Raw genomic sequence first — 10,291 nt, 5'->3', positions numbered from 1 at the left:
CCAACGAGACCTCTTAAATCTTGGTCTAAATTGTCAATTCTTATCTAAACCAAAGATGCATCAAAAACGCCTGGAAATCGAAATGCTTCTGGACGATATCCATAAGCTAGAAGACAACAAAAAAGTCATCACCACTGACACACTTCAAGCTGAACTACTTGCAGAAGCAGGGAAAAAACGAGGAACATATTCATCAACAATCTTAACCCCACGACTCAAAGAAGCAGCGAAACAACTAAAAAATCTGAAAGACGTAACAATAAGAAAAGCCGACAAAACAGCAGCATATGTATTGATTCCTACCCATGAATACATGAACAAAATTAGCGACATCCTAAGTGACGACTCCAAATTTCAACGAATCATGAGGAACCCCGTAGAAGACCTTAAGCGGAAAGTAAACAAAACAATTACAGCAATCAACGCAAAGAAAGGTAGTGTGCATTTCAATAAACTTCAAGGCGACTATGGCTTAGGATATGCCTACGGCAATGCTAAGACGCATAAACCAGGTAACCCACTACGCCCTATAATCAGCCAAATACCAACCCCAACTTATCACCTGGCAAAGAAACTCAATGAACTCCTAACTCCATACACTCCAAGTAAGTTTAGTCTACAATCATCAGCAGATTTCCTAGAATTGATCAAATCTACCCAGCCCGATGGAATCATCGCTTCCCTGGACGTTGAATCCCTTTTTACCAACGTCCCAGTCGACACAACCATAGGAATGATACTGGACAGAGTATACAGAGACGAGAGCACCCCCAAATTAGACATACCTGAGCCACACTTGAAAAGTCTTCTCGAAGCATGTACAAAGGAAGCCCCTTTCATCAGTCCACAAGGAGACATGTATTTACAAATAGACGGAGTAGCAATGGGCTCCCCCTTAGGAGTTTTATTTGCTAATTTTTATATGGGAACCATCGAAGATAGGGTCTTCAGTAGCAGACAAAAACCAACTGTATACTGCCGTTATGTAGATGACATATTCGTAATAGTAAAAGACTCAGATGAACTAATTGACCTAAAAAGACACCTAGAGAGAGAGTCAGTACTCCGATTTACACATGAAAATAGTGAAAATAACAGTCTGCCATTCTTGGATGTACTAATAACAAAAACAGGAACCTCTTTAAGCACTAACGTATATACCAAGCCCACCAACATAGGATTATGCCTGAACGGTAGAAGTGAGTGCCCCCAAAGATACAAAGCCAGTGTTCTCAATGCTTATATTCGTCGAGCGCTTACCCACTGCTCTGAATGGAGCAACGTGAGTAGAGAGTTTGAAAGAGTAACTCAGGTATTGGTGAACAACGGATATAGCAACGCGGAAATAAACGCTGCTATAAGAAGACACTTGGACCGTTGGTATAATTCAGAACCTAGAACAGAAACCACAACACCCCCAATAAAATTATATTACAAATCAACCATGCACAGTGAACATATAAAAGAGGAAAGAATAATGAAAGAAATAATCCGTAAAGGAGTAAAAAGCACTACTCCTAACCAAAACATAAACCTGATAATATTCTACAAAACCAAGAAGACTTCCGAACTCCTTATCAAAAACAGCCCGAAGCCGACGGAGAACCCTCTACAGCAGTCAAGCGTTGTATACATGTACACTTGCCCCCACGAAGGATGTAACCTTCAATGTAAGTACATAGGTATGACGTCGACCAAGCTGACGAGGCGTTTGACATGCCATCTTCAATCTGGTGCCCCTAGGAATCACATGAGACAAGCCCATGACATTACTCTAACAAGAGAAATGTTGAACAAGAATACTTGCATAATAGACAAAACCCAAGATTCAAGAAGATTACAAATTCTTGAGGCAATTCACATAAGAATAGAGCGACCTACCATGAACACCCAAATCACGGAACTATTTACTCTACCCACCATGAGAGTAAGGACAAGACAAGAACATATCGATGCCAACACAGAAGACAATGTCCAACATAACAGGCCAATTACACTGGATTAATCTTTGTGTTTAGATAGGAGATGCCTCGTATGGGCCAATAAGCCTTCTGCAGCCCCTATGTTTATCCCTTATGTATCCCCCCATGTTTTTCACCTTCATTGTATTATCACCTGACCTAATGCGGGTATAAAATCAACTAGTATTGTAAGATCTGTTCACTTGAGAATGAACCATGGAGGTTCGAAACGTCGTGCAAATTATACAAATAAGTGTAATACACTCTATAGTAAATCACTTCTTTTCTTCACCTTAAAAGTACGAAAATGAGTTTTGGAGAACTCCTATTCCAATTAAGCCCTGATGCTAAGAAAATAGTTAGAGGGATAGAAGCCCTAAACCAGAAAATAATAAATACAGAATATGCGGTCATATTCAATGAAACATGTTTGAAAGAAAACCTGCTGCCAGTATACACCAATATAAACCCACATGACCCAGCAGTCCGCAATACAGAGTTTACCTATAGGTATAGGCAAGAGCTCATTCGGCATCAACTAAACAAGAAGAAGGAAACCCTCCAAACCTTTATAGAGCAGGCGGAGCATCTGTTAAACAAATGGACCCAGTACGACATCCCTATCCAACTCAAGCAAACCATCAACAGTGAACTATTTAACCTGAAACAACAACATAAAACTCTTGTAGAAACAAAGACACTCCGTAAGTTAACATCCCTAAACGGTGGACAGCTAAAAATCCCTCGTCCTAAAGATGGCTACTTTAACCTGACTTCTTATGATCTTACCCAGGACCAACGAGACCTCTTAAATCTTGGTCTAAATTGTCAATTCTTATCTAAACCAAAGATGCATCAAAAACGCCTGGAAATCGAAATGCTTCTGGACGATATCCATAAGCTAGAAGACAACAAAAAAGTCATCACCACTGACACACTTCAAGCTGAACTACTTGCAGAAGCAGGGAAAAAACGAGGAACATATTCATCAACAATCTTAACCCCACGACTCAAAGAAGCAGCGAAACAACTAAAAAATCTGAAAGACGTAACAATAAGAAAAGCCGACAAAACAGCAGCATATGTATTGATTCCTACCCATGAATACATGAACAAAATTAGCGACATCCTAAGTGACGACTCCAAATTTCAACGAATCATGAGGAACCCCGTAGAAGACCTTAAGCGGAAAGTAAACAAAACAATTACAGCAATCAACGCAAAGAAAGGTAGTGTGCATTTCAATAAACTTCAAGGCGACTATGGCTTAGGATATGCCTACGGCAATGCTAAGACGCATAAACCAGGTAACCCACTACGCCCTATAATCAGCCAAATACCAACCCCAACTTATCACCTGGCAAAGAAACTCAATGAACTCCTAACTCCATACACTCCAAGTAAGTTTAGTCTACAATCATCAGCAGATTTCCTAGAATTGATCAAATCTACCCAGCCCGATGGAATCATCGCTTCCCTGGACGTTGAATCCCCTTTTTACCAACGTCCCAGTCGACACAACCATAGGAATGATACTGGACAGAGTATACAGAGACGAGAGCACCCCCAAATTAGACATACCTGAGCCACACTTGAAAAGTCTTCTCGAAGCATGTACAAAGGAAGCCCCTTTCATCAGTCCACAAGGAGACATGTATTTACAAATAGACGGAGTAGCAATGGGCTCCCCCTTAGGAGTTTTATTTGCTAATTTTTATATGGGAACCATCGAAGATAGGGTCTTCAGTAGCAGACAAAAACCAACTGTATACTGCCGTTATGTAGATGACATATTCGTAATAGTAAAAGACTCAGATGAACTAATTGACCTAAAAAGACACCTAGAGAGAGAGTCAGTACTCCGATTTACACATGAAAATAGTGAAAATAACAGTCTGCCATTCTTGGATGTACTAATAACAAAAACAGGAACCTCTTTAAGCACTAACGTATATACCAAGCCCACCAACATAGGATTATGCCTGAACGGTAGAAGTGAGTGCCCCCAAAGATACAAAGCCAGTGTTCTCAATGCTTATATTCGTCGAGCGCTTACCCACTGCTCTGAATGGAGCAACGTGAGTAGAGAGTTTGAAAGAGTAACTCAGGTATTGGTGAACAACGGATATAGCAACGCGGAAATAAACGCTGATATATGAAGACACTTGGACCGTTGGTATAATTCAGAACCTAGAACAGAAACCACAACACCCCCAATAAAATTATATTACAAATCAACCATGCACAGTGAACATATAAAAGAGGAAAGAATAATGAAAGAAATAATCCGTAAAGGAGTAAAAAGCACTACTCCTAACCAAAACATAAACCTGATAATATTCTACAAAACCAAGAAGACTTCCGAACTCCTTATCAAAAACAGCCCGAAGCCGACGGAGAACCCTCTACAGCAGTCAAGCGTTGTATACATGTACACTTGCCCCCACGAAGGATGTAACCTTCAATGTAAGTACATAGGTATGACGTCGACCAAGCTGACGAGGCGTTTGACATGCCATCTTCAATCTGGTGCCCCTAGGAATCACATGAGACAAGCCCATGACATTACTCTAACAAGAGAAATGTTGAACAAGAATACTTGCATAATAGACAAAACCCAAGATTCAAGAAGATTACAAATTCTTGAGGCAATTCACATAAGAATAGAGCGACCTACCATGAACACCCAAATCACGGAACTATTTACTCTACCCACCATGAGATTAAGGACAAGACAAGAACATATCGATGCCAACACAGAAGACAATGTCCAACATAACAGGCCAATTACACTGGATTAATCTTTGTGTTTAGATAGGAGATGCCTCGTATGGGCCAATAAGCCTTCTGCAGCCCCTATGTTTATCCCTTATGTATCCCCCCATGTTTTTCACCTTCATTGTATTATCACCTGACCTAATGCGGGTATAAAATCAACTAGTATTGTAAGATCTGTTCACTTGAGAATGAACCATGGAGGTTCGAAACGTCGTGCAAATTATACAAATAAGTGTAATACACTCTATAGTAAATCACTTCTTTTCTTCACCTTAAAAGTACGAAAATGAGTTTTGGAGAACTCCTATTCCAATTAAGCCCTGATGCTAAGAAAATAGTTAGAGGGATAGAAGCCCTAAACCAGAAAATAATAAATACAGAATATGCGGTCATATTCAATGAAACATGTTTGAAAGAAAACCTGCTGCCAGTATACACCAATATAAACCCACATGACCCAGCAGTCCGCAATACAGAGTTTACCTATAGGTATAGGCAAGAGCTCATTCGGCATCAACTAAACAAGAAGAAGGAAACCCTCCAAACCTTTATAGAGCAGGCGGAGCATCTGTTAAACAAATGGACCCAGTACGACATCCCTATCCAACTCAAGCAAACCATCAACAGTGAACTATTTAACCTGAAACAACAACATAAAACTCTTGTAGAAACAAAGACACTCCGTAAGTTAACATCCCTAAACGGTGGACAGCTAAAAATCCCTCGTCCTAAAGATGGCTACTTTAACCTGACTTCTTATGATCTTACCCAGGACCAACGAGACCTCTTAAATCTTGGTCTAAATTGTCAATTCTTATCTAAACCAAAGATGCATCAAAAACGCCTGGAAATCGAAATGCTTCTGGACGATATCCATAAGCTAGAAGACAACAAAAAAGTCATCACCACTGACACACTTCAAGCTGAACTACTTGCAGAAGCAGGGAAAAAACGAGGAACATATTCATCAACAATCTTAACCCCACGACTCAAAGAAGCAGCGAAACAACTAAAAAATCTGAAAGACGTAACAATAAGAAAAGCCGACAAAACAGCAGCATATGTATTGATTCCTACCCATGAATACATGAACAAAATTAGCGACATCCTAAGTGACGACTCCAAATTTCAACGAATCATGAGGAACCCCGTAGAAGACCTTAAGCGGAAAGTAAACAAAACAATTACAGCAATCAACGCAAAGAAAGGTAGTGTGCATTTCAATAAACTTCAAGGCGACTATGGCTTAGGATATGCCTACGGCAATGCTAAGACGCATAAACCAGGTAACCCACTACGCCCTATAATCAGCCAAATACCAACCCCAACTTATCACCTGGCAAAGAAACTCAATGAACTCCTAACTCCATACACTCCAAGTAAGTTTAGTCTACAATCATCAGCAGATTTCCTAGAATTGATCAAATCTACCCAGCCCGATGGAATCATCGCTTCCCTGGACGTTGAATCCCCTTTTTACCAACGTCCCAGTCGACACAACCATAGGAATGATACTGGACAGAGTATACAGAGACGAGAGCACCCCCAAATTAGACATACCTGAGCCACACTTGAAAAGTCTTCTCGAAGCATGTACAAAGGAAGCCCCTTTCATCAGTCCACAAGGAGACATGTATTTACAAATAGACGGAGTAGCAATGGGCTCCCCCTTAGGAGTTTTATTTGCTAATTTTTATATGGGAACCATCGAAGATAGGGTCTTCAGTAGCAGACAAAAACCAACTGTATACTGCCGTTATGTAGATGACATATTCGTAATAGTAAAAGACTCAGATGAACTAATTGACCTAAAAAGACACCTAGAGAGAGAGTCAGTACTCCGATTTACACATGAAAATAGTGAAAATAACAGTCTGCCATTCTTGGATGTACTAATAACAAAAACAGGAACCTCTTTAAGCACTAACGTATATACCAAGCCCACCAACATAGGATTATGCCTGAACGGTAGAAGTGAGTGCCCCCAAAGATACAAAGCCAGTGTTCTCAATGCTTATATTCGTCGAGCGCTTACCCACTGCTCTGAATGGAGCAACGTGAGTAGAGAGTTTGAAAGAGTAACTCAGGTATTGGTGAACAACGGATATAGCAACGCGGAAATAAACGCTGATATATGAAGACACTTGGACCGTTGGTATAATTCAGAACCTAGAACAGAAACCACAACACCCCCAATAAAATTATATTACAAATCAACCATGCACAGTGAACATATAAAAGAGGAAAGAATAATGAAAGAAATAATCCGTAAAGGAGTAAAAAGCACTACTCCTAACCAAAACATAAACCTGATAATATTCTACAAAACCAAGAAGACTTCCGAACTCCTTATCAAAAACAGCCCGAAGCCGACGGAGAACCCTCTACAGCAGTCAAGCGTTGTATACATGTACACTTGCCCCCACGAAGGATGTAACCTTCAATGTAAGTACATAGGTATGACGTCGACCAAGCTGACGAGGCGTTTGACATGCCATCTTCAATCTGGTGCCCCTAGGAATCACATGAGACAAGCCCATGACATTACTCTAACAAGAGAAATGTTGAACAAGAATACTTGCATAATAGACAAAACCCAAGATTCAAGAAGATTACAAATTCTTGAGGCAATTCACATAAGAATAGAGCGACCTACCATGAACACCCAAATCACGGAACTATTTACTCTACCCACCATGAGATTAAGGACAAGACAAGAACATATCGATGCCAACACAGAAGACAATGTCCAACATAACAGGCCAATTACACTGGATTAATCTTTGTGTTTAGATAGGAGATGCCTCGTATGGGCCAATAAGCCTTCTGCAGCCCCTATGTTTATCCCTTATGTATCCCCCCATGTTTTTCACCTTCATTGTATTATCACCTGACCTAATGCGGGTATAAAATCAACTAGTATTGTAAGATCTGTTCACTTGAGAATGAACCATGGAGGTTCGAAACGTCGTGCAAATTATACAAATAAGTGTAATACACTCTATAGTAAATCACTTCTTTTCTTCACCTTAAAAGTACGAAAATGAGTTTTGGAGAACTCCTATTCCAATTAAGCCCTGATGCTAAGAAAATAGTTAGAGGGATAGAAGCCCTAAACCAGAAAATAATAAATACAGAATATGCGGTCATATTCAATGAAACATGTTTGAAAGAAAACCTGCTGCCAGTATACACCAATATAAACCCACATGACCCAGCAGTCCGCAATACAGAGTTTACCTATAGGTATAGGCAAGAGCTCATTCGGCATCAACTAAACAAGAAGAAGGAAACCCTCCAAACCTTTATAGAGCAGGCGGAGCATCTGTTAAACAAATGGACCCAGTACGACATCCCTATCCAACTCAAGCAAACCATCAACAGTGAACTATTTAACCTGAAACAACAACATAAAACTCTTGTAGAAACAAAGACACTCCGTAAGTTAACATCCCTAAACGGTGGACAGCTAAAAATCCCTCGTCCTAAAGATGGCTACTTTAACCTGACTTCTTATGATCTTACCCAGGACCAACGAGACCTCTTAAATCTTGGTCTAAATTGTCAATTCTTATCTAAACCAAAGATGCATCAAAAACGCCTGGAAATCGAAATGCTTCTGGACGATATCCATAAGCTAGAAGACAACAAAAAAGTCATCACCACTGACACACTTCAAGCTGAACTACTTGCAGAAGCAGGGAAAAAACGAGGAACATATTCATCAACAATCTTAACCCCACGACTCAAAGAAGCAGCGAAACAACTAAAAAATCTGAAAGACGTAACAATAAGAAAAGCCGACAAAACAGCAGCATATGTATTGATTCCTACCCATGAATACATGAACAAAATTAGCGACATCCTAAGTGACGACTCCAAATTTCAACGAATCATGAGGAACCCCGTAGAAGACCTTAAGCGGAAAGTAAACAAAACAATTACAGCAATCAACGCAAAGAAAGGTAGTGTGCATTTCAATAAACTTCAAGGCGACTATGGCTTAGGATATGCCTACGGCAATGCTAAGACGCATAAACCAGGTAACCCACTACGCCCTATAATCAGCCAAATACCAACCCCAACTTATCACCTGGCAAAGAAACTCAATGAACTCCTAACTCCATACACTCCAAGTAAGTTTAGTCTACAATCATCAGCAGATTTCCTAGAATTGATCAAATCTACCCAGCCCGATGGAATCATCGCTTCCCTGGACGTTGAATCCCCTTTTTACCAACGTCCCAGTCGACACAACCATAGGAATGATACTGGACAGAGTATACAGAGACGAGAGCACCCCCAAATTAGACATACCTGAGCCACACTTGAAAAGTCTTCTCGAAGCATGTACAAAGGAAGCCCCTTTCATCAGTCCACAAGGAGACATGTATTTACAAATAGACGGAGTAGCAATGGGCTCCCCCTTAGGAGTTTTATTTGCTAATTTTTATATGGGAACCATCGAAGATAGGGTCTTCAGTAGCAGACAAAAACCAACTGTATACTGCCGTTATGTAGATGACATATTCGTAATAGTAAAAGACTCAGATGAACTAATTGACCTAAAAAGACACCTAGAGAGAGAGTCAGTACTCCGATTTACACATGAAAATAGTGAAAATAACAGTCTGCCATTCTTGGATGTACTAATAACAAAAACAGGAACCTCTTTAAGCACTAACGTATATACCAAGCCCACCAACATAGGATTATGCCTGAACGGTAGAAGTGAGTGCCCCCAAAGATACAAAGCCAGTGTTCTCAATGCTTATATTCGTCGAGCGCTTACCCACTGCTCTGAATGGAGCAACGTGAGTAGAGAGTTTGAAAGAGTAACTCAGGTATTGGTGAACAACGGATATAGCAACGCGGAAATAAACGCTGATATATGAAGACACTTGGACCGTTGGTATAATTCAGAACCTAGAACAGAAACCACAACACCCCCAATAAAATTATATTACAAATCAACCATGCACAGTGAACATATAAAAGAGGAAAGAATAATGAAAGAAATAATCCGTAAAGGAGTAAAAAGCACTACTCCTAACCAAAACATAAACCTGATAATATTCTACAAAACCAAGAAGACTTCCGAACTCCTTATCAAAAACAGCCCGAAGCCGACGGAGAACCCTCTACAGCAGTCAAGCGTTGTATACATGTACACTTGCCCCCACGAAGGATGTAACCTTCAATGTAAGTACATAGGTATGACGTCGACCAAGCTGACGAGGCGTTTGACATGCCATCTTCAATCTGGTGCCCCTAGGAATCACATGAGACAAGCCCATGACATTACTCTAACAAGAGAAATGTTGAACAAGAATACTTGCATAATAGACAAAACCCAAGATTCAAGAAGATTACAAATTCTTGAGGCAATTCACATAAGAATAGAGCGACCTACCATGAACACCCAAATCACGGAACTATTTACTCTACCCACCATGAGATTAAGGACAAGACAAGAACATATCGATGCCAACACAGAAGACAATGTCCAACATAACAGGCCAATTACACTGGATTAATCTTTGTGTTTAGAT

The sequence above is a fragment of the Procambarus clarkii genome, chromosome 2, assembly GCF_040958095.1.
Source record: "Procambarus clarkii isolate CNS0578487 chromosome 2, FALCON_Pclarkii_2.0, whole genome shotgun sequence".
NCBI lineage: Eukaryota > Metazoa > Arthropoda > Malacostraca > Decapoda > Cambaridae > Procambarus > Procambarus clarkii.
The sequence above is the reverse complement of the archived record's forward strand: the minus strand, read 5'-3'. Positions refer to the sequence as shown.